The sequence below is a fragment of the Misgurnus anguillicaudatus genome, chromosome 17 (genome assembly GCF_027580225.2).
Source record: "Misgurnus anguillicaudatus chromosome 17, ASM2758022v2, whole genome shotgun sequence".
In the NCBI taxonomy this organism is placed as follows: Eukaryota; Metazoa; Chordata; class Actinopteri; order Cypriniformes; family Cobitidae; genus Misgurnus; species Misgurnus anguillicaudatus.
In genome coordinates this window covers 21613591-21624237 of record NC_073353.2, presented here as the reverse complement: position 1 = coordinate 21624237, position 10647 = coordinate 21613591, and positions in this window count along the sequence as shown.

The window sequence follows — 10647 nt, the reverse complement described above, 5'->3', positions numbered from 1 at the left end:
AAAACAGATGACTTTATTTCTGTCATTTGTCTACTTTTTTGAGAATTAACAGAGATTTAGATGCTGATGTTTTATCGAAAATGTTTGGTCACCATAATGATCAGTGCTCCCTTTACTTTATTTCAGTCACATTTTATTTCAGTTCGTTGTCCTTGTAACAGTGTTTACCAAAACACATTTGCTTGATTTATGAAGAGCTGTGTGCGGTTGAGCGCTTACTGAAACCATCCACTGTATCCTTCTTTATTTATTCATGGGCTTGCATGTAGGTGCCAAAATTATCTCTAGATACTTTTCTGTATTACAAAAGGTATTACTTACAGTATAATGTCTTAGGCTAGATTACAGCCCTGTAGTCATTTAAAATGGTAAAGTTGGGTACTTTGGCTTAAACAGACACAGAGTGTTTTATAATTAAGATTAAATCTACCCTTAAAGACACATTATCCAAACATGGACTCAATTTAGGCAGCATGTCTGCATTATGTAAAATGACTTGGGACGATCCTTTAGGGACATTTCTCTTTTAATAAATTCTTAATATAGACACTAGGAGATGTATATCCTTTTTGCAGATAATTTAACAGAGTCTTAAAATAATAATTTGCACAGGAACACTGAGGTTTCAAAACTGACATTTATTTTAAGCTCATAACTAATGAATCAGATCTCATTTGGCAACAGGAGTTGATATATCTCTGGTGCAGTCTCTTCTGAATGACAACTACTGCACCTTTTAAATGAATGCAGTCCTAATCCTAAACTTCAACTGTACAGAGACACTACACACGAAAAACAAAACAACATCCCATGAAAATGCTTTAACATGCTTTGTGATGGTTGTCAGTATTTCAACACAGTGTAGCCAATTTTTAAGAGATAACATTTTAAGCAACAAGGAACCAAGATATCCACATACTGCAAGATCCTGTTGCCCATTTTCCAAAAGCTGTTTTGTCTTCAAAATTAGAGACAGGAAACACATTCAGCTGTAAATAAACTGATCTGACAAGACCAAGGCACAGTAAATTATGTTCCTCATATGTTTGTGTGAGTGTGTGCGGATGTGTGTGGATGTCTTGGGGCAGCTATTGTTGATCATCAAACATTGATCTCCTGCAAGCACTCATTCGTTTTATAATCCTTATGTTAGCCCGATGTTATGCCCAGTCATTTTGAAGCAGCACATCATGCTCAGTATGTGCAGTTACTGCAGTAATGAAAACAATGGGCTCAGCGTGATATAGCATTTGTGTTGCAGGGTGATGGCATGGTGTTAGATCACAGACACATATGCGCATACAGTACTGTGAAAACACAGTGGTGTGGACCTGGTGGACGTTTGAAATCAGGGAAAGTAGTTTTTTTTCTTTAGTCTAATGTAGGGTACATGTATATATTTATAATTTTTGAATTGATGTTCTGTGTAATGCATTTAAAAATAATTCACTGTCATGTCCAGCTGATTTTGAATATTATGTGATCAAAAGCACAGATGTCTATTTCCAGCAGAAATTTTAAACATGATAGGCCATTATTAGATTGATGGGCTTATAGGGTGGCAAAACAGACACTGCTTCCCACTTAAACTTAAAGGCGGGGTGCATGATCTCTGAAAGCCAATGTTGATATTCACCTAAACATACACGGCCCTACCCCAATACAATCTAGACCTTCTTTTGATAGACCCACCCCACACATACGCAACCCAGGCAACAATGTTGGTTAGTAGACACGCCCCTTAATGCTGATTGGCTACAAGTGTGTTTTGGTACACGGCCCGACTCCCTTTTCCAAAGTGTTTTTAAAAAATAATGCACCCCGCCTTTAATAATTTCGAAAACTGTGTGCTTTGCTCACTGTTTAATCTCAAATGTTACTGTATATTTATTTTGGTTATTCTACTGTCTATTATATTGATTTACATTTAGTGGTGGCTCGTGACTGCTCATCCGAGGGGCGCTAATTCAAAGTAAGTGTTCGGAGTGTCATGTGTGTTACTCATGTTTGCAAAATATGTGTTTGATGGTCATGTGAACCATGTGCATCACGTGTTTTGTCAAAATAAGTGCCTGCTGCACACGCGTCAAAACCGTTTTTGATAAAAGAGACACTCACATTTACAAAATACACGCAAGACACTCACTTAATAGTAAATTCTGATTACGCTACCCAGTCTCACAAGGTTTCGTTATATAGTCACGTAATTATTCTATTCATTTTTCGTGATATTATCACGAATTTCCGCATTTTTTCGTGATCGTATAACGAATTCCTGTTTTCGGGTGATTATCACGTATTGGTTACTCAACTGCTTTTTCCTATTTTCAAACCATTGTCGCTTTGGTTTAGGGTTAGATTTGGTGCTTGCATTAGAATGTCACTTTATGTATTGATTCATACTACTTTTTCTAAAAAAAAAATTATATGTCGGCTGGTGTTAGGGTTAGAGTTGGGTTTGGGATGTCATTTTATGTAAATTTAACCCTAAACCGAAGCAACAATGGTAAGAAAATAGGACAAAACAGTTGAGTAATAATCACACGATAATCACACGAAAACAGGAATTGTTATACGATCACAAAAAACGCGGAAATTGGCGATAATATCAAGGAAAAAGAATAAAAAATGTACGTGACTATATAACGAAATTTCGTGAGACTGGGCTGAATTACGCATGAGATTATGCGAGTATCTGGCAATCGCGAGCGTCTCTTTTATCATAAACCCTTTAGACGCATCGGCAGCAGGCACTTATTTTGACAAAACACACGATGCACACAGGATCTCTCGACGTGCAGAACACATATTTTGAAATTACGAACCACACACATGACGGGGTACATACATGTTGTGATGAACTTCAAAAATAAAAATAAGTCACCGGCCACCACTGTTTATATTTATCCATTTGGCATGTGCTTTTATGCAAAGCATCTTTAGTGCATTCAAGGTATATTGTACATTTTATCAGAAGAAATTTGTCAAAAAATAGTGCCTGTCTGTCATTGAGGTGGTACTCTTTCAAAAAGTACACTGAAAGAGCTTATATTAGTACCAAATATATACATGTCTGTACCTAAATGGTACATACTAGGACCTTTTGGTGCTAACACAATGCTCTACCACTGTGCCCTACATCACAGTGTCAAAAATATTAAGATCTACAAGCAGGTACTGTGTGCGTGTCACAAAATAGACTTCAAGCTGCAAGAGCCAACTGATAAAAAAGATGTTTGTTTCTTTGAGATGCACACGACTCATCTTTCATAAACGATCACAGATAGTATCTGGATTGATCATTATACGCACAGAAAGATCTCAGTGATGTGTGTCTTTCAAACAATAAGGCCAATGATAAGCTCACTCACTAAGATGCATTTTGTCTAAGCAGAAACGAAGGCTCAGCGCATCCGTTCTCCTTTTATCATGACGGATAATTAAATCTTTTCTGTCCTTCCGCTTTTGCTCTGTTCATCACACTGTAGTGAACGCATAAAAACCAAGCCTTGTTTTTCCCTTCAGTCAGAATCATGAATGAAAAGGCAAGCGAAGCAGTGGATGAGTCACCTTAAGACATGCTGCTGGTGACTTGGGTTTATTATGTGATAAAGTCCATTTCACGCAGACAGAGGACAATCAGGAATGAAATAGAAGAGGGAAAAAATACGTATAAGACAATTTGAAATGGACTGAACCCTTCTGCACAGTTTATAAGGTGTTGATGTACATTTACCTGAGGTCAGGAGGATTTTAAAATCAGTACCTTTGTGAAATTACCGGCCATAGATCAAACCGAGAACACATAAGCAATTACAGGGTCATCTGTCTGTAATACATTTTAGAAATACGCAGCATACTGTGTGTATAAAGGTCATGGTTGACACTGATTGCTGTATAACAGCAGATTTGAACTTTTGTAGTAAGAAAAATACAGTATTTCAAAAACGTATATACACAACAGTTAAGTGTCTATGTGTTTGTGTGTGTATGCATAGGAAGAGGATGGCATTGTGCCTTTTGCTTACATTGTGGTTTTCTGCATGAGGAAAGAAATAAATAAAATGCTTATGTGAGGGTTATGTTTAGGGTCAGGGTTAGTGGGTACAAAATATAATTAGCTAAAGTATGTAAAAACAATAGAAGTGAATAGAAAGTGCCATCCTGACAGATAAACAAATGTGAGTTTGAACTACTGTGAAATTTCAAGCTCTCTTCGTTGTAATACAACCTGAAAAGTGTTAAAACCTGGAGGTGTTTATCTGTGCCTGAGAACAGATTGTGAACCACACACACGCGCACACACACAGGTCATTGGGTCCTGTTCAACCCTGAACTGGTTTGATAAAAGATCCTGAAATCTGGCTCCTACAGCAATTGCAGTCCACACAGTCATTCATTTGTGTCTATTGAAATGACAGTCTGTCATTAGGTGCAGCAGTCATCATTAATATTCATACAGCTCATTTAAAAACATACATCTCAATTAATTATGTCGTAGTTGATAAACTAGAGAGATAAATTAAAACAAGCTGTTGGAAGGTCTGAAGTTATTTAAGATTATTGAGTAATGAATGATTTAAGTGCCAGCTTTAATAAAACATGTCTCATCCAAATTAGATGTCGGAGTTATATAAAAAAATTGTTTACATTTTTGTCTATCTATGCCATGACACATAAAGTTTCATATTTCTTTGCAGCACACATACCAGAACAGAACCTGTACGGCATCTCTTATAATCCCTTGCTAAGCCTGCAATTGCCTCTCCTGGATCTTAATGTTGGCACCAGTCTGGTTTGTGAAATCTGTGCTCGGGTGCAATTTTGGTCCAATAGTAAAATATTGCATGTATAATCTCAAAAGAAAAACGCAACTATTTTTCGAGGTTGCACATTTTTTAAACATGATTATTAAAAGATTATACTAAAACTTACAAATCAGATTGTATAAATTTATACGAATTAGCATCCTTATAAATAGTTTCAAATTGCCATGAGATTGTGTTGGTGTACACAGTGGTTTTAAACGATTACAAATGATTACATTCTCTTTTTTGTCACAGGTCCAAAATGGCATAGATCCAACATTAACATTTGTCAATTTGTTTACTTTCAGGTTAAGTGTGTTATATCGAATGCTTTGCCTTTCCATAATGCCCATTTATTTGCTTGCTTCCAGTATTTGCATATATTTACTTTTTCACACAGTACTACATTATGGTTTCTGTTAATCTTTTCATTCGTTTTTTTCTTTTGCATTTTCTCCTCTGCTTTAATCCTGCGTCTGAAATCGCATACTGTGACAGTACGTACTAAAAAATAAATGAAGTATGAAAATGGGTAGTGTAAATGAAATTAAATTCGGACATAGGGTACTACATCTGCCATGTTGCTACATCATGTGACATACATTGTCATAACAAGTGAGCCGTTAAAGGGACACTTCACTTTTTTGAAAATTTGCATTTTCCGGCTCCCCTAGAGTTAAACATTTGATTCTTACCGTTTTGGAATCCATTCAGCTGATCTCGGGTCTGGTGGTACCACTTTTAGCATAGCTTAGCCCAATCCATTGAATCTGATTAGACCATTAGCATCATGCTCAAAAATCACCAAAAAGTGTTTTGATATTTTTCCATTTAACATGGATGATGTTAACCAATTTAACCAATTTAAGGAACAGCTGTTTTCCTTCTGTATACTCATCTCATTACAATATACAAACTGGATAACACTGGATATAACTTTTTGTATATATAGTTTATTAAAATTATGCATGTTACCTGCAACAAATCATTTACAACCTAACTATACATCTGAATAGAGCTGTATTATTGCTTTCTGGCATTTTTTAATATGATGATGCTTCTCCTTCTTCTCTTCTTCCTTCTTCTTTTTGGGTGACTCTATGGGGCTGTTTACACTTGGTATTAAGATGTGTTTTCATCGATCTGATCACAAGTGGACGAGAGAGACACATTACGTTTACACCTGGTATTTAAATCCGTCATTTTGTCCACTTTCGGCGCTTCTGTGCTGAATACTATGAGGAGGTGGTCTGTGAGACGGTGGGCGAGGCTCTCCGCTGTCATTCAAACCCGAGCGGGAGTAATTATGAGTTTATATGGACGCAAACTAATATTATGTCGGAGTCCACTGCTTGTTTAGCAAGTAAACATGCTGCACAGAGTTTTGAACGTGTGTATGTAAGGGCGTTCTCTGAATTTTCAGCGCAATTGATGAAATAGGATTGCGCAACTTTCACACACTTTCAAAGCGAAACTACGGATATAAGCCGCTTTAGTTTTATCAATGAAAGGCGGTCGCGTGTGGCTGTTCGAACGCATTCAACCACATGTGCGTTCCGCAACTCCAAAGCGATCCGATCGAAAGTGGTTTCGACTACCTCTGGATGTGGTTGAAAGTGGTCGAAAGTGGACGAGCTCAAAATGTTTTGAACACTGTTTACACCTGACATTAACGTAGTCCACTTGTGATCCGATCGACAAAAACGCATGTTAATGCCAAGTGTAAACAGCCTCTATATAGTCTAGAAGTAGGCGATTTTGTGACACAGCGTAAATTTTACACTTGCCAATGTAGCAGAGCGGTGCTAGAGAGAGAACATGAGCCTAAGATTTTAAGAACTCCGACTACGCCACCCCGGGAATTGCACCCGGGGAAATCTCAATTTACCCCCAAAATGATGGGTGAAGGACACAGGTTCGGTCCCTTATAATAAAGTAGGCAGGAGACGTGGGTATAATGCAAAATGTTACATAATTTTATTGATACAAATATTTAAAAACACTAGATTAAAAAGACACACCAAGTACTCATTCTTTCCCCTTAAAAGGAAAAGACACAATTTTAATTATAACAAAAAGGTTAAATCAAAACAAATAAAGAAAAGAGAATGTTACCAGCAGGGCTGAATCCAGATTATACGCCTCCCAGCCCGAGCCCCTGAAGGGATGCAGTCCAATAAAGGGTGAGGATGTGCCACTAGACGAATCCCCACACACACAAAAGAAACAAACTCCAGGCAAAGCAGCAATGTAGTCTCATCCGAAACGGAACTTACATTTATCTGCCAAACAAAAATACAATTTAATACAAGAAAATAATTTTAACAAGTAAAACAACAATACATACCGAGGGGTTAATGAAACCGTCATGCCCGGTCAATCAAACGAGGTATTACCAGTTTGCCTGTGCAGCAAACTAAACACACACACAATTAATCTCTCTTTAAACGCATTAGGTTTCCCCAACGCCAAAATAACCCACCTGTAGCTGCTGCGAATACTGCAACATACAGCCATCTGGGAACCAGCTAAAAGCCGATCCTGCAGTAATAGATGCCATTATAAGTGATTTAAAGTTAACTGATGATTTACATACCACCAAATCACTTACCGCTCGTTCACAACACGCAAAACCAAGGGTAATGAATGACGCGCAGCCGCCCTCCGCTCATTCACAAAGAGCGCTTCCATACAGGGCATGACGTAAATGACAACGTTTCCAGGTGCTACACCACTAGGATTCTTATATCCTACAAACCCGGCTCCGATTGGTTTGTAGATTTGTGTAGCACCAACCAATGAGCAACCACGAAATCATAACATGCTCCGATTGGTCCACAGATTTAACAGAAACAAACCAATAGGTGAGGCACCACCACATTCACCCCCAGCTTATGAATCGTCGCCCCGGCGATTATCTCAGAGCTCAGATATTACACAGGACATCAGGAAAAGCTAGACTCATAACCTCGCCCATACATCCGCAATAAATGTTCACAACATGCTGATCACCTTAAGGGCCAGGTTTGTCAAAACCCGTACTTACCCAAAAGGTAATATAAGGTAGGGCGCCGACCTGCAGCACTCACTACCATGACAACGACTTATTTGCAGAACATCTACACTTTTAAAATATACCGACTGGTTCCACCACACACACTGTGGGACCCCATCGGCTGATACGACGCAGGGGAGTATGGCTCGCGCCACGTCATATTACGATCACAGGTAAACTTTAAAATCTGCTAGATGGCTCCGCCACACACACTCCGCGGGACCCCATCAGCCACGGTTTGATGCGGGGAGTTTGACTCACACCACATCCTATACGAAAAATCACAAGTACATACAGCTTTAAAATCGGTCAGACAGTTTCACCACACACATTCTGTGGGACCCTATCCGCCAAAACGTGACACGGGGAGTATGACTCACACCATGTCCATTGTTAAAATCACAGGTGGGCTAAATACTGCTAAAATCAACCAAATGGTTCCACCGCACAGTCTGCGGGACCCCATTGGCCAAAGATGACAAGGGAAGTACAACTAATACATTCCTACCCTGACATTAAAAATCACAGGTAGGCTAAATACTGCTCCAAGATCAACCAAATGGTTCCACCGCACACTCTGCGGGACCCCACCGGCCGAAAGTAACACGGAGAGTATAGCTAATATGTTCTTACCCTCACATAAACTGAAACCCCAAGCAAATACTGCTTCAGCAATGCCCTAGCTTCAGCCTATCGTCATCACTCAAGCACTAACACCACCTTAAAATAATCCCTAACGTTTTACCTCAGCCTCAGGAACTTCTCCTGGACTCTACCGTACTCAGCTGGTTCCAAACACTACGGGACCCCAGCTGAAACAAACACACACAATTAACTCCCTTCACCATTTCTATAACAACTCACCACCTGACGTAGTAAGAGGGAGCCCATCGCTGGGATTTATCCAACTGGACACACACTGCTGCTTTGCCTTTAGGAGAAACAAAACACTACTCTACATACTAAACATTTTCAACATACAAAGAAAAGTATTATCCAACTCACCCCAACCCATGACAATCCTGCCGACTACGCCAGATTGTAGCAGAGCGGTGCTAGAGAGAGAACATGAGCCTAAGATTTTAAGAACTCCGACTACGCCACCCCGGGAATTGCACCCGGGGAAATCTCAATTTACCCCCAAAATGATGGGTGAAGGACACAGGTTCGGTCCCTTATAATAAAGTAGGCAGGAGACGTGGGTATAATGCAAAATGTTACATAATTTTATTGATACAAATATTTAAAAACACTAGATTAAAAAGACACACCAAGTACTCATTCTTTCCCCTTAAAAGGAAAAGACACAATTTTAATTATAACAAAAAGGTTAAATCAAAACAAATAAAGAAAAGAGAGCGGTGGATTACCAATTTTGAGATACCAAGGTTCCGACTACGCCACCCGGGAAACCCGGGAAATCTTAACTAAGACACACAGGTCCAATAGTCGTGGGTGGGGTGAGAAAGATACAAACAATGAATTATGAAAAATATAATTTGTTTATTATAATAAATAGAAAACATGTATGACAGTAAACAAAGAAATACAAAAATCACATCAATAAGGGGAGCTCGCCTTCAGAAAGTCAAGAGGTCACCCCACACTATATAAAAATACACTCGTGAAAACACCACAAAAATTCTCACAGCAAATAGTGTAAACTACACACATTCCGGCGCAAGCTCCCACTTTATAGAAGTGAATAAATACAACACTAAATTAAACAAATCAAAACATTAACAAAAAAATAACACTGGTCGATACGTCACACCGACAACCACTCCTGCATGCCAATAAACGTTGTAGGCAGGGCTGAATCCAGATTATACGCCTCCCAGCCCGAGCCCCTGAAGGGATGCAGTCCAATAAAGGGTGAGGATGTGCCACTAGACGAATCCCCACACACACAAAAGAAACAAACTCCAGGCAAAGCAGCAATGTAGTCTCATCCGAAAAGGAACTTACATTTATCTGCCAAACAAAAATACAATTTAATACAAAAAAAATAATTTTAACAAGTAAAACAACAATACATACCGAGGGGTTAATGAAACCGTCATGCCCGGTCAATCAAACGAGGTATTACCAGTTTGCCTGTGCAGCAAACTAAACACACACACAATTAATCTTTCTTTAACCGCATTAGGTTTCCCCAACGCCAAAATAACCCACCTGTAGCTGCTGCGAATACTGCAACATACAGCCATCTGGGAACCAGCTAAAAGCCGATCCTGCAGTAATAGATGCCATTATAAGTGATTTAAAGTTAACTGATGATTTACATACCACCAAATCACTTACCGCTCGTTCACAACACGCAAAGCCAAGGGTAATGAAGGACGCGCAGCCGCCCTCCGCTCATTCACAAAGAGCGCTTCCATACAGGGCATGACGTAAATGACAACGTTTCCAGGTGCTACACCACTAGGATTCTTATATCCTACAAACCCGGCTCCGATTGGTTTGTAGATTTGTGTAGCACCAACCAATGAGCAACCACGAAATCATAACATGCTCCGATTGGTCCACAGATTTAACAGAAACAAACCAATAGGTGAGGCTGCACACCACCACACCAAGCAGGACAAATGTGTTCTGTATGTGATGATCATTTTACTTAACATTTTTATGAATAATTTTCCCAAGTCTTGGATAACTTTGGCCTAAGGTTTCACAACACAGAGACCATAAAGCAGCAGGCTACAGTGTCATAAAATAATAGTACGTAGTGGATGAGCACAGATATGAGATTTAAAAGCCCTTAAACACTATGCAACTACC